Source organism: Malania oleifera, chromosome 8, assembly GCF_029873635.1.
Source record: "Malania oleifera isolate guangnan ecotype guangnan chromosome 8, ASM2987363v1, whole genome shotgun sequence".
Taxonomy (NCBI): Eukaryota; Viridiplantae; Streptophyta; class Magnoliopsida; order Santalales; family Ximeniaceae; genus Malania; species Malania oleifera.
Genome location: NC_080424.1, coordinates 41,473,118 through 41,488,635, shown reverse-complemented (window position 1 = coordinate 41,488,635; position 15,518 = coordinate 41,473,118).

Here is a 15,518-nt window from a genome sequence, read left to right as displayed (position 1 = left end):
ATGATTTAACCTCTCATGACAGGGTTGTGCGGCCCGTAGGTGGGACTTAATCCTGGTTGGTCTACTAGGTAAGTCAACTGTAACTCTACCAATCCTCAGCCTGGCCAAACTACAACCTCTCCTAGGCACAGAACTAGTAACTACCTCGTCAAACGGGCCTCCTCAACCCAGTCTTCTGGGGAGTTTGCAATCTCCCCAGGCACGGTTGATGGAAACCATCCACACACTATCTAAGATGTTTGGTTGCACTCTGATCTATACTAGCAATGGTACCATGCTCTGCTAACTTAACATAACTTGATTCATTTGGGTCTGATACTGTATATACTATTTCTATAGATATCCTACTATTTTCATCATTATTTCAAAATAACCATAACACTATAAATCTGATATGAAAATACTATAATATCTAACTAAAATAATTGTAATATCTAACTAAAATAACTGTAATATCTAACTGAATAATCTGTAATGTCTGAGTGTTATGGTTTTGGAAATCACGGCATTCTGCAAATACTGTAAAATATTTGTCTGGATAATATTTGTAAAATATCTGTCTGGTAAATATCTGTCTGTAAGGTATATCTGTCTATATATACACTGTAATTCATAATTCTGTAAAATCTAGTAAAACATGTTTCTATGCAAAAACACTATAAATCATGATATTTTGAAAAGCTATATAAACTTTGTACTCAACAAGTATCTACTCAGGCCACACAATTAATAAAACTCATGTTCTAGAATCTGTAAAACTATATACTTTATACCCTGTGTCTTAATAAACAAATACTATAATTTACTGATAATATTTCTGAATTTAACATATTTCCCTTACCTAATTGGTTGGGAGGCTTGCCTCCAACTTTATCCTCACGTCGACGGTGTACTATCCCCAAAATCCTGAAATAATACATATATACATATTTCCAATAAATCAAGTATATTTCTTCGAACCTACATACTCGTAATTTTGTGAACTATAATTTACCTAGGCTCCCAGAAATATTCATTGGGGTCCTCAACCCATGTCTGTAGGGTCCCAAAAACACTCTAGTCCTGAAAATATAATATCCTAATTTATTTTCCAAAACTCCAGTGTATTCCCATATTACTCCAAATCTAAACTCAAATAAGCTTAATAAAACTGAAAATACTCAAATAATCTACTTACCCTGATTTTGGAATGGTGCCCAAGTTGGCCAAACCAACAATCCTGTTCCTGCAGACTTGTAGAGAATCTCCCCAAGATAAATGTGGTGGTTTTTGATCATCGAAACAGGGGGAAACGGGGCGAGAATTGTAGAGAGAAGGAGAGAGAACCGAGTTGGAGAGAGAAAGAAAATAGAAAAATGAATTTCTCTTGCTGAAACCCAATTTTCTACTATTTATAGACCTTTTGGGACGTGGCCTCGTCAACGAGCCTCTGCTGCATCCCCTTTTAAATTTAAAAAAAAAAAATTTTTTCCTCGCTTTTCTTTATTGTTTAATTCCCACAATTATCCGGGTAACTACATTCTCTGCTCCTTATAAAATTTCTTCCTCGAAATTTACTATCTATATTGAACACCATCCTTTGTAGAAAATAAGCTATTTATTTTATTACTTACCCTCACTTATGGCGGAGGAATACCATGGTTACATTCAGGGTTCTGGGAGATTATAAATATACTCATAAAAGAAAATTCTCCCAAAATCAAAACACTACCTACCTTATAATCTAAAATACAACTATACATTCATCATTCTCTACTAATTACAATAAAACTACTATTATTTGAATAATATTGACTATTACTGTATCCCACTAAATAGGTGTAGGTATTTCTATCTGATTTCCTCCTCAAGCTCCCACGAAACTTCCTCTATGGCATGATTCATCCATAGGACTTTTACTAACTGAATTATCTTGGTGCGCAATTCCTGTTACTTCCTATCAAAGATCTGCATTGGTGCTTCCTCATATGCTAGTGAATCTCTAAGCTCTATCTCTGCATAACTGATCAAGTGGGATGAGTTTGGGACGTATTTCCTCAACATGAAAACATGAAATACACCATGAATTCTAAATAAGGCTAGTGGTAGAGTTAGCTTGTAAGCAATTGACCCCACTCTCTCAAGTATCTCAAATGAGCCAATGTACCTAGGGCTCAACTTACTCTTCTTTCCGAATCTCATAGCTTTTCTTAGTGGAGCTATCTTCAAAAATACCCGATCTCCCATGTCAAATTCTAACTCCTGGTGGCGAGTATCCACGTAACATTTCTGCCGACTCTGAGCTGCACTTATTCTATCTTTAATAAACTGGACTTTATCGTACGCCTGCTGCACCAACTCTAGTTCCAATACTCGCCTTTCTCCTACTTCATCCCAATATAATGGAGAATGACACCTCCTACCATATAAAGCCTCATATGATGCCATCCCAATGCTGGCCTGATAGTTATTATTATATACGAACTCAACCAGCGATAGATACTGTGTCCAGCTCCCCAAAATCCAGCACACAAGCTCGCGACATATCCTCAAGTATTTGAATCATCCTCTTAGTCTTCCCATCAGTTTGAGGATGAAAAGTAGTGCTGAATACTAGCTGTGACCCCATGGCCTCTTGAAAACTCTTCCAAAATCGTGATGTAAATCGAGGGTCACGGTCTAAGACTATGGATACTAGCACTCCATGGGAGCGAACTATCTCCTGAATGTACAACTCTGCTAGCCTGTCTATAGTATAATTGACTTTAATAGGGATAAAGTGAGTGGTATTCGTCAATTGATCTATGACCACCCAAATAGCATTTTGTCCCTGTTGCGCTGGTGATAGCCTTGTCACAAAATCCATGAAGACATGATCCCATTTCCCCTCAGTAATGTAGAGTGACTGCAACTGCCTGGCGGGTCTCTAGTGCTTAGTCTTTATCTACTGGCACGTCAAGCACTGTTTTACAAATTCAACAATCTCCTTCTTCATACCACTCCACCAAAAAGATTCTCGTAGATCCTAATACACTTTAGTACTACCTAGATGCATGATATATAAAGATCTGTGTGCCTCCTCTAAGATAATCCTCTTGATCTCAACGTCTGCAGGAACATATAATATGGTGTGGAACCGCAGGGCTCCATCATCTGATATGTTGAACTCCTCCTCTTGCCCATCTTGCGCTTTCTCTATCAACTTTGCTAACTCTAGATCAGTTCTTTGAGCAGCTTTAATCCTTTCTTGCAGTGTAGGCTGTAACACCAAGTTGACAATAAATACCTCGTGATCACTTTCTATTAGCTCCACGCCTAGCCTCTCCAAATCCATCTGAATAAGGCGCTGAACCTCCACTGCTAACACCACTGCTCCTGCCATTTTCCTGCTTAATGCATTAGCCACTATGTTTGCTTTCCCTGGATGGTAGCTGATAGTACAATCATAGTCCTTGATGAGCTCCAACCATCTTCTCTACCGCATATTCAAATCTTTCTAGGTGAAGAAATACTTTAAGATTTTATGATCAGTGAAAATCTTGCATTTCCCACCATAAAGATAGTGTCTCTAGATCTTCAGTGCATACACCACTGCGGCTAACTTTAGGTCGTGCACAGGGTAATTCTTGTCATATTCTTTAAGCTGTCTAGATGCGTAGGCAATGACTTTTCCATGCCGCATTAACACACATCTAGGTCCATTTAAAGATGCATTACTGTATATAACAAGTTCATCCTCCCTTGATGGAATAACCAGTACTGGTGCTAAAACCAATTGCCACTTAACTCCTTGAAGCTCTGCTCACAATCATCGGTCCAATCAAAATTCACATTTTTTCTCGTGAATCGTGTTAATGGACCTGATAATCTGGATAAACCATCTATGAAGCATTGGTAGTAGCCTGTCAAATCCAAAAAACTCCTGACCTCCTAGACATTTCCTAGACTCACCCAACTCACCACTACCTCTATCTTACTTGGGTCTACTAAGATACCGTCCTCAGAGATCACATGCCTGAGAAAAGTAACCTGCCTTAACCAAAATTCACATTTCTTCAATTTTTCATACAACTTTATTTCTCTCAATATTTGCAACACCAGCCTCAGATGATGCTCGTGCTCCTCCAAAATGCTCAAATATACTAGTATATCATCAATGAATACCACAACAAACTAGTCCAGGTACTGATGGAATACCCAATTCATTAAATCCATAAATACTACTTGTGCATTAGTCAACCCAAACGGCATCACCAAAAATTCGTAATGCCCATATCTGGTTCAGAATTCTGTTTTCAAAATGTCCTCTAATCCAACTTTTACTTGATGATAACCCGATAGAAGATCAATTTTAGAGTAGACCCGGGTCCCCTAGAGCTAATCAAATAAGTCGTCAATCCTGGGAAGAGGATATTTATTCTTGACTGTTAATTTGTTTATCTCCCTATAATCTATACAAATCCTCATACTCCCATCTTTCTTTTTCACGAACAGGACTGGCCCCCCCCATGGCGACACACTGGGCCTGATAAATCCTTTATCTAGAAACTCTTGCAACTGATCTTTCAATTCCTTCAATTCGGCTGGAGCCATACGATATAGTGCTTTAGATACCGATGCCAACCCTGGTAGTAGATCCACTGTAAATTCAATCTCTTGGTCTGGTTGTAAGCTAGGCAATTCTTTTGGAAAAACATCTGGAAATTTTCTAACTACTGAAATATTATCCTGTTTTAGTTCTTCTTTTGGCAATTCCTTTATGTAGGCAACATACCCTTGGCAACCACTTGAATAGCTGGCACTAGCTGTGGCAAGGCACACACACGTGAACCCAAAAATCTATATTCTTGCTCACCCGGGGATTTGAAAATCACTTCTTTTTGAGGGCAATCTATGCTGGCATGATTAGCTGCCAGCCAATCCATACCCAGTATTGCATCAAACCCCTGCATATCTAGTACAACGAGATCAGCTGGTATTACTTTCTCTTGAATGCTCACGAGAAAGTTCTAAAGTACCTTCTTACAACTCACCATAGATCCCATCGGCGTGACTACAAACAACTCAACATCTAATAACTATACCTCTACCCTAGTTACTTTAACATACCCTGCCGATACAAAGGAATGGGTGGCATTTGTGTCAAATAAAACAACAACCTTATATGGTAAAACAGTAAGTATACATGTAACAACATCTCCAGCAGCATTGGTGTCTCCCAGTGTCAAAGCGTAAACCTTCGCCGATGCTATGTTCCTCTACTGGCCTCCACGGGGCACCTAGTAACTACCCCGAAATGGTCTGGGAGATGGTGCATAGTTCGATAGTCCTAGACAAGATTGAGCCATATGGTTAGGTCTTCCACATCGATAACAAACATTCTTACCCAACCGGAACTCGCCCAGATGTCTCCGACCACACTTGGGGCATGTGGGATAAGTCAGCCCACCCTGATATCCGCTGTGTCCTGTCATTTGCCTTTGACCCTCACCAGCTTTTCCTCCTCTCCATGGAACCCGACTAGGCCTGATTTGAAAACTCAGAGGCGTGGTCCTCTTCCTCTGGCTTGGTACTCCCACATCTGCCTGCTCACTCTCCTCTACTACCATGGCCCTATCTACTAACTCTGAGAAGTCCTGTATCTTAAGAACTGCCACCTATTTATAAACGTCCCGCCTCAAATTCCCCTCGAACATCCTAGCCTTCTTAACTTCATCTAGGACAATATAAGGGCAGAAGCGTGACAACTCAATGAATTTCGCTGCGTGCAGCTAAACTGTCATCGATCCCTGGGACAAGCTGAAAAATTCTTATACTTTAGCCTCTCTTACTGAGGCAGGATAGTATCTATCAAAGAATATGTCCTTGAATCGGGCCCAAGTCATTGGCACTGGAATTGATCTCTACTCCTCCAGTAATCTAGTGGTCGTCCACCATCTCTCGGCCTCCCCTGTCAGCTTATACGTGGCATAGAGTATCCTCTGCCCATCGATGTAGTGGAGCACCGTCAAAATCTTCTCTATCTCCTACATTTAGTTCTCTACAATTGCAGGATCAGCTGCTCTTGAAAATTTTGGTGGGTTCATCTTTGTAAATTTTTTAATCATGCACCCCTGAGCTGTAGATAGACCTCCTTGCTCCCTGGAGCTCCAAGCAATCTCAGTCATGACCTGCTGAGCTATACTGTGTAACACAACATCCAAATCCCCGTCTCCTACTCCAGAAAGCCATGCTCATTCGTCGCCACTAGCGTGAGCGCTACTACCTCCTGGGTCCATCTTGCAATATTACCAAGTTATTCTGAGAATTCGAACCTTATAATGCTATACTAACTAAAATACCCCCTTTCCTCATATCACTAATTTAAGGTCTGGCCCTACCATATGGAAATAGAATTTGATGATAAATTTACTATGGTGTTCCCAAAATCGTCACCCCAGGAAAATCACATAAACCACCCCAAAATTCTGCCTCCAAACCGCAGAACAGAACCCTAAATTCTCATCCTAATTCCCCAACATTAATTCACTGATACTCTATTATATTTTTCTCAAAACTCTATTCCTATATTCTGGTATTGTTTTCCGCTGCACTCTAGAGTCTACAGAACGTAGCAACCTAAACTCTAATACCAAACTGTAATGACCTAAAAAGTTCACCATTTTTTAAAAATATAAATTACTCTGATACCCCTGTAATACCTGCTACAAAATCTCAAGCCCCAGATAGGCACCGAGGTATCCCTGTACACAAATTGATGCACTTATGCAGTAGAAAACATAAAGTCATACACCCATATTTACAATACCATAATTCAGTGTTTACAACCCATACATACATATTTACACATCACCCCAGTGTCATTTACTCAAAAATACAATCCCCTGAATACACTTACCCTTTAAATAGGGCAGTACAAAAGATCTTTCTATCTGTGAGCCTAATCTGCTTCCCTAACTGGATCACCTGTAAATCACTAGGATGAGATAATGTTCAGTAAGAATAAATATGCTATTACTAGTGTGCGGCGACTTAGTTTTGTAAATACTATACTGACAATATTTGAAATTGTAAAAGCTAGTAAATTAATATACAATATAATTTGCATCTATCATAGTCTAAAGTATAATTGTAATATCTGAGTTTTCTACTTTTCATACTTCTAGTATCATACTATATCTGCTGATGTTCTGTAAATCTGTTTACATATACACAACTGAGGTGTTTACCCTGGAAAACTGTACGTTATGATTTAACCCTTTATGACAGGATTGTGTGGCTCGTAGGTGGGACTTAATCCTCGTTAGCTTACTAGGTAAGTCAACTGTAACTCTACCAATCCTTAGTTCAGCCAAACTACAACCTATCTTAGGCACGAAACTGGTAACTACCTCGTCAAATCGGCCACCTAACTGAACATAACTTGATTCATCAGGGTCTGATACTGTATATACTATTTCTGTAGATATCCTATTATTTTCATCATGATTCCAAAATAACCATAACACTATAAATCTGATATGAAAATACTATAATATCTGACTAAAATAACTATAATATCTGATTGAAATAATTGTAATATCTGACTGAATAATCTGTAATGTCTGAGTGTTATGGTTTTGGAAATCACAACATTTTGTAAATACTGTAAAATATTTGTTTGTATAATATTTGTAAAATATCTGTCTGGTAAATATCTCTATGTAGGGTATATCTGTTTATATATACACTGTAATTCATAATTCTATAAACTTTAGGAAAACATATTTCTATGCAAAAACACTGTAAATCATGATATTCTGAAAAGCTATATAAAATCTGAACTCAACAAATATCAACTCAGGCCACACAATTAATAAAACTCATGTTCTAGAATCTGTAAAACTGTATAATTTATACCCTGTGTCTTAATAAACAAATACTATAATTTACTGATAATATTTCTAAATTTACTAGCATAGCATATTTCTCTTATCAATCTGGTTAGGAGGTTTGCCTCCAACTTTATCCTCACGCTCACGGCGTACTATCCCCAAAATCCTGAAATAATACATATATACATATTTCCAATAAATCAAGTATATTTCTTCGAACCTACATACTCGTAATTTTGTGAACTATAATTTACCTAGGCTCCCAGAAATATTCACTGGGGTCCTCAACCTATGTTTGCAAGGTCCCAAAAACACCCTAGTCCTGAAAATATAATATCCTAATTTATTTCACAAAATTCCAGTATATACCCATATTACTCCAAATCTAAACTCAAATAAGCTTAATAAATTTGAAAAATACCCAAATAATATACTTACTCTGATTTTGAGATGGTGCCCAAGTTGGCCAAACCAACAATCTGTTCCGATAGACTTGTAGAGAATCTCCCTAGGATAAATGTGGCGGCTTCTGATCGTAGAAACGGGGAAAAATGAGGCAAGAATCGAAGAGAGAAGGAGAGAGAACTGAGTTAGAGAGAGAATGAAAAGAGAGAAATGAATTTCTCTTGCTGAAACCCGATTTTCTACTATTTATAGACCTTTTGCCACATGACCTCGTTGACTTGCATATGACCTCATGAATGAGTTCAAGAAGGAAGTTCGTCGATGAGCACCTAACCCTCGTCGACGAGTTTTAGGCCTCAAAAATTGCCCCTCGGTAAACTCTCGTTGGCCAAACACACGTCCACGTTGATGAGCCCAAGAAGATTGTTTGTCGACAAAGGCTCTGCGTTCGTTGACGAGGCTTTGTTGCGTCCCCTTTTAAAATTTTTTTTAAAATTTTTTCCTCTCTTTTATTTATTATTTAATTCCCATAATTATCTGGGTTATTACATCATACACCTGACAATGTGGTTGATATATTGACGAAGCCAGTCATAACGGACAAGTTCAAGCATTGCTTGGATTTGATCAACATCTCCAACTGCTAGACGGGAGACATACCAAATCTATTGTCCTGGGTGGAGCAGCGATTATGCTTTCGAATTTCCTAGGCAGTGAATATTCACCAAGGTGGAGATTGTTGGGGATGTGGCTCATATTTTGAGCGAAAGTGCATGCATCGGGAAAACTACATGAAATAAGGAATAAAAGCAAGAGAGGAGGCTGCAAGCAGAGGGATAACCATGGACGGTTTGGGATCTAACCGTTGACAGTTTTAGGCAGAATGCAGAGGTGTTTCTTTCCACTGCAAATCGTCGGTGGTTTGGTCTAAACTGTCGACGGTTTCAGTCGGCGCAAGTCACTTAATTCAAATTGAGAGACCAGTAGATTGGGCTAATCTGACGAATTTCCTCTGATGATTGCTACAGGGATTGTTTAGATAGGATCTAAGGTTCATGTACATTTAGGGTTCGTATACAATTAATGATTTGTAACCCTATTGAAAGTTTTGACATTGTTCATAGTGGAAAATGAAGTTGCTACTCCTGTGGATGTAGGTAAATTGTCGAACCATGTAAATCTTGTATCTTTTGGTGTGTTTTTGATTTTTTCATTACTAAGTGTTTGCTTCTTTAGAATATTTCATTATCGATTGATTGCATTGGTTGCTTGTTGATTAATTCATTGTGTGATCGTGTACTTTCGCTGCGCATTCGTGGTGAGAAACAATAGAAGATATCACAATCGATGAATAGATGTAAGTAACTACTATCATATGCTATGGAAAGAATTTGAAAAATAATAGTGTCAGAAGTAGATAAAATTGACTATCGCTAGTCTTACAAATCATATGTGAATTAGTGAAGAGATTAGTGAAGAGACTAGAATATAGGATGTTATTGAAGGAGGTATGATATTGTGAAAGGTGCAGAAAAAAAAAATCTTGTAATGAAATTTTTTTTGGACATTGAATAACATTTCTTTGGTATATGCAAATTGTGAGTTCTTGAAGATTCTCAAAATAAATAAATAAATAAATTTAAAAATTGACAGGAGTCAAGGTGGACGAACATATTCAAGTAGGTCTTATTATAAACTACATTCAAACGTGTAGTAGCATATCCAAAAATCATCTATGGGGAGGGAGCTAAAAATTTTAATTTACAAAAAAAAAAAAATGAATAATTAGACTTTTTTTCATTTTCTTTTTCTTTTGCCTCTTCTATTTCTTTCTCAATAGTGAAATTAGTGTTCTAGAACGACTTATATAGTGCTCATCTTGAATTGAAATTAAGATGCAATGTGTCAAAATATGCTTTATAAAGTAAAATGGTTGTGCTTTGTAATTATGTACAATATTACACACTGAAAAACCAAATCAAACCATAAAATCAAATTAAATCAAATTGAAAAGTTAGCTAACCGATTTTTTTTTTTTTTTATAGTTCAGTTTCAATTTGAAAATTTTAAATTTTTTTTTGAATAACAATTTGTTTTCGGTTTGGCCCATTTAACAAAGTGGTTTACCAAACCGAACCGGATTGATTACTTTTATGTTATGTTTATAGAATTAGAATTAGAATTTTGGATTTGGGATTTAAATGTTGAATGGATTTTTTAAGCTTATTTAGAATATGCTATTTTAAAATTTATAATTTTATGACTTTTATTTATGCTCTAATTTTAATACTTATATGTTAATTGCAATGGAAAAAAAAAATATCAACTTATAGTGGTTTTAAAATTTTAAATTAGACTAATGACTTAGTTTGATTAATCGTAACATATCAATTTAAAAACTTTTAACTGAATTTCTTTTAATCATTGGAAAGAGATTAATTTTTGTTCATATTTTCTATTGAACCAAAAATTTGATTTGGTTGAAGTAATTATAAGTCTAAAAAACTAAATTAAATATAATTATTTATTTGTAAGTGTAATTCATAAGTACTGCAAGAGGTATGAGGAAACTCAAGGGGTGAATTTTGGGACAAAAAATATGTTCAAAATTACAAAATAGCCCGTGATTTTAAGCTATAAACAATTGTGCATGGGATGGCAGAGGAGGTGAGAGGGTTAAAATTACAAAATAGCCCTTTTTTGGGAAATACATGGGATGGGTGTTCGTTTGGGGGGTGTGACAAAAAAATATAAGAAAATTTTTTGGCAGCTTTAGTAATGTGAATTCTAACTAATATATTTCATATTAACGTAAGTTATGGTGCTTAGTAATGGGAATTCAAAGAAAAAATAACGTAGTCCAAAATAGTTGAAAGTTGTTATTTGTGGCTATTATACTTCTATTTTTGTAAGCAAAGAAGGAAAAGAGAAAAACATGAAGGGGCAACACAGTAGAGGTTGTCGACGAATGCCCTGTATTCGTCGACAAGGGTACAACAACGGTTTGTCGATGAGAGCTCTGAATTCGTCAACGAGACAATACCGAGAGCAGGAAATCTCAGACTTCTGGACTCATCGACGAAAGCTAGTTATTGTTGACGAGAAGTCTTCTACAATTCATCGACGAAGTTTTGTACTCATCGACGAGGGGCACCTGGGCTGCGGCAGTTTTCTGAAATTTTGAATTTTTGAACGTTGGGTGTTGGGCAAATGGGGGGAAACCTTTGAGAAACCTCTATATATGTCATCTGGGCATATTTTGAGAGTGTGAGTGATCATTTTAAGAAGTGTATTGTGTACATTGTGATTTCCATAGTAAAATTTGTGTACCTTTTTCTTCCATGGATGTACGCTTTGCTGAACCACATAAGATTTCGTGTTGATCTTGTTCTGGTTGTGTGTTTTTTACATTTACTTGTTGTTTATTCTGTGTTGCATCTTCATTATTCGATCCGTATCTCAACAAATTGGTATCATAACGATTGTTGTTATGGCGTCAGGATCATCTTTTGCAAGATTTGACTTAGTCAAATTCGATGGAACTGGAAACTTCGGTTTATGGTAGAGAAGAGTGAAGGACATTCTTGTGCAATAAGGAATGACTAAGGCTTTGCTTGATACTCAACCGAAAGGAATGGATGAGATAACATGGGCAGATTTGAAAGCAAAGGCGGCATCTACAATACGCTTGTGTTTGGCCGATGAAGTTCTTTATCGGGTGATGGAGGAGGATTCTCTAGCGGTAATCTGGCGAAAGTTAGAAAGTCGGTACATGTCTAAATCTCTCAATAACAAACTTTTTTGTAAGCAGCTTTTATATTGGCTTAATATGGTAGAAGGATCTAGTCTAGATCAACACATCAATGCGTTTAATCAAATCATAAGTGATCTTATGAGAGTTGATGTGAAGTTTGATGAGGATGATAAGGCTTTGATGCTGTTAAATTCTTTGCCCTTAACTCATACCTATGAAAATCTTGTGACCACTATTACGTAGGGAAAAGAAATACTTGATTTGGAAGAGGTAACAAGTGCTTTGTTAAATTTTCATCAAAGGTTGAAAATATGTGATGAAGGAGAAAGACTTGTGGTAAAGGTTAGAAATGAGCGAGGCAAAGGAAAGTTTAAGTATGGGTCTAATCAAAAATTCTGGAATCAATCCAAGAAGAAGAAGGAAATCCGATGTTATAAATGCGGTAAAAAGAGGCATGTGAAACCGAAGTGTTCGGATTGGAAGAAGGGAAATGCTAATAAGTATCAGGGGATTTTTAAATCTATGAGTGTTGTTCAAGAAGAGGATTTAGCTAATGGTGATGTTCTATCAGTTTTAGTGGAGTTGGATAATCTAACAGATTCATGGATACTTGACTCAATATGTTCTTATCACATGACTCCAAACAAGGAGTGATTCAGTACTTACAGGTTAGTAAATTCTGGATCAGTTCTTATGAGCAATGATGCTTCTTGAAAGATCGTTGGCATAGGAAATGTAATGATAAAAATGTTTGATGGTGCTGTAAGAATATTATGTAATGTAAGATATATACCTGAGTTGAGAAAGAGTTTGATATCTCTTGGCAGTTAGATTATAATGCCTTTAATTACAAGTCCAAAGGTGGAGTCTTGAGCATATGGAAAGGTAATCTGACTGTAATGAAAGGGCAAAAATTAGATGGAAATATTTACACACTGCAGGGAACTACCATTGTAGGTGGAGTTGCAACTATGAATGCTGAATCAGATGTGACCGTCTTATGGTATATACGCCTTGGGCATATGGGGGAACATGACATGAAAGAACTACACAAGAGGAAACTCTTAAAGGGCTTGAAGTCGTGTCAGCTAGAATTTTGCAGGATATGTGTTCTTGGAAAATAGAATAGGGCAAAGTCCATATCAGCTACTCACAAGACAAAAGGAATTCTTGACTAGTGCATTCAAATGTTTGGGGCTCGATAAGAGTTGCATCAAAGGCTAGACATATGTACCATGTGAGTTTCATTGATGACTACTCACAGAAGGTTTGGGTTTACTTTATGTGTCACAAATCTAGTACGTTTGCTAAGTTTAAGATTTGGAAGGCTGAAGTGAAAAATCTGACAGGGAGGAGAATCAAATACTTAAGGTCAGATAATGGGACCGAGTACATTGATTCTCGGTTTATGGAGTTTTTTGTAGAGCAGGGCATCAAGAGACATTTTATAGTTTGCCAAACACCTCAGCAAAATGGTGTGACAGAACGGATGAACTAGACTCTTGCTGATAGGCCTCAGTGTCTCAGATTAAATGCAGGGCTACCAAAGAACTTCTAGGCTGAGGAAGTTAGTATGACTTGTTTTCTAGTTAACTGATCACCAAGGGCATCACTAGCGGGTAAAGTGGCAGAAGAGGTTTGGATGGGAAATGCAGTAAACTACTTTGAATTGACAGTATTCGGGTGTCCAACCTATGTTCATGTGTCTAGTGAGGAGAGGTCTAAACTTGACCCGAAATCTCGTCGTTGCATCTTCTTAGGATATCTAGAGGGTGTGAAGGCTTATAAGTTGTGGGACCCAGTGGGAAAAAAAAGGTGGTGATCAATAGAGATGTAGTCTTTGATGAGAAGGCTATGGTGAAGAGTACTAAAAAATGTGATGAACAGAAATAGGACAAGAAAGCTGAGGCAGTGATAAACATATCGTGTAGGTGGAGTTGGAAGCTCAAGACAATAGAAATAATCATGGTCTTGTCATTGTAGGGAGCTCTAACTTGGAAAGCCAGCAAGTCGACAATATTTCGTTAAGAAGATCCAGTCGCACTATTCAGCCTCCGCCAATGTATAAGTTTAAAGAGTTAGTGTCTTATACTTTTCTTACTAGTTGCAACGATCCAACTACATTTCAAGAGGCAGTGCATGGTCAGGAGAAAGATAGATGGATGAGAGCAATGATTGAGGAAATGGAGTCACTACGTAAAAATCAAACTTGAGAGTTGGTGGAGCTTCTAGATGTGAAGAGATCGATAGGGTGCAAATGGGTGTACAAGAAAAAGAAGGCAATATCAGAAAAGGAAGGTAAAAAGTTCAAGGCACGGTTGGTGGCAAAATGATACTCACGGAAGAAGGGGATAGATTATGATGAAATTTTTTCTCCAGTGGTCTGACATACTTCTATCAAAGTTGTGTTGGGGTTAGTAGCTCATTATGATTTTCATTTGAAACAAATATATGTGAAGAAGTCGTTTCTTTATGGTGACTTGGAAGAACAAATCTACATGGTTCAACCAGAGGGATTCATTGAACAAGGAAAAGAAAATTTTGTTTGCAAGTTGAAGAAATCTCTTTATGGGCTTAAATAGTCTCCAAGGCAATGGTATAAACGGTTTGATTCCTATATGATAAAAATTGGCTACAAACAATGTGAGTGTGACTGCTGTGTATATGTGAATAAACTTGATGATGGCTCACTTATTTTCTTATTATTGTATGTCGATGATATGTTGATAGTTACAAGAGATTTAACTGAGGTGAATCAGTTAAAGGACCTGTTGTATAAGGAATTTGACATGAAGGATCTTGGTTTAGCCAAGAAAATACTTAGGATGGTGATTCGCCGAAACAAGACTACAGGGAGATTATGGCTATCTCAGGGCGGTTATGTGCAGAAGGTGTTGGAGAGGTTTAGCATAGCTGATACAAGACCGGTGTGTACACCTTTAGCAAATCATTTCAAGTTGTTTACTGCAGATTGCCCAAGTTCGAATGAGGAAATCCAAGACATGTCAAAGGTCCCCTATGCTAGTGTTGTGGGGAGTTTAATGTATGTCATGGTATGTGCAAGACCAGATTTAGCTCATGTAGTGAGCATGGTGAGCAAGTTCCTCTCTAATCTAGGAAGACAGCATTGGGAAGCTGTAAAATGGATACTCAAATACTTGCCACGTACAACAGATTATGACATCATGTTCGGCAAGCAACAGGGTTATCCTTCGGTTATGGGGTTTGTCGATGCAGATTATCCTGGAGATGTGGATGACAGAAGGTCTACAATGGGATATGTGTTTACCCTTGTAGGTGGACCGATATGTTGGAGATCCAAGGTATAGCCTCTGGTAGCATTGTCCGTGACTGAGGCGGAATATATGGCAGTTACCGAAGCTGCAAAGGAGGCCTTATGGCTTACTGGTTTAGTCAGAGAGCTGGGGTTACAACAAGATGGTGTGGTTCTGAATTGTGATAGTTCGAGTGCCATTTACTTAGCGAAGAATTAGGTATACCATGCT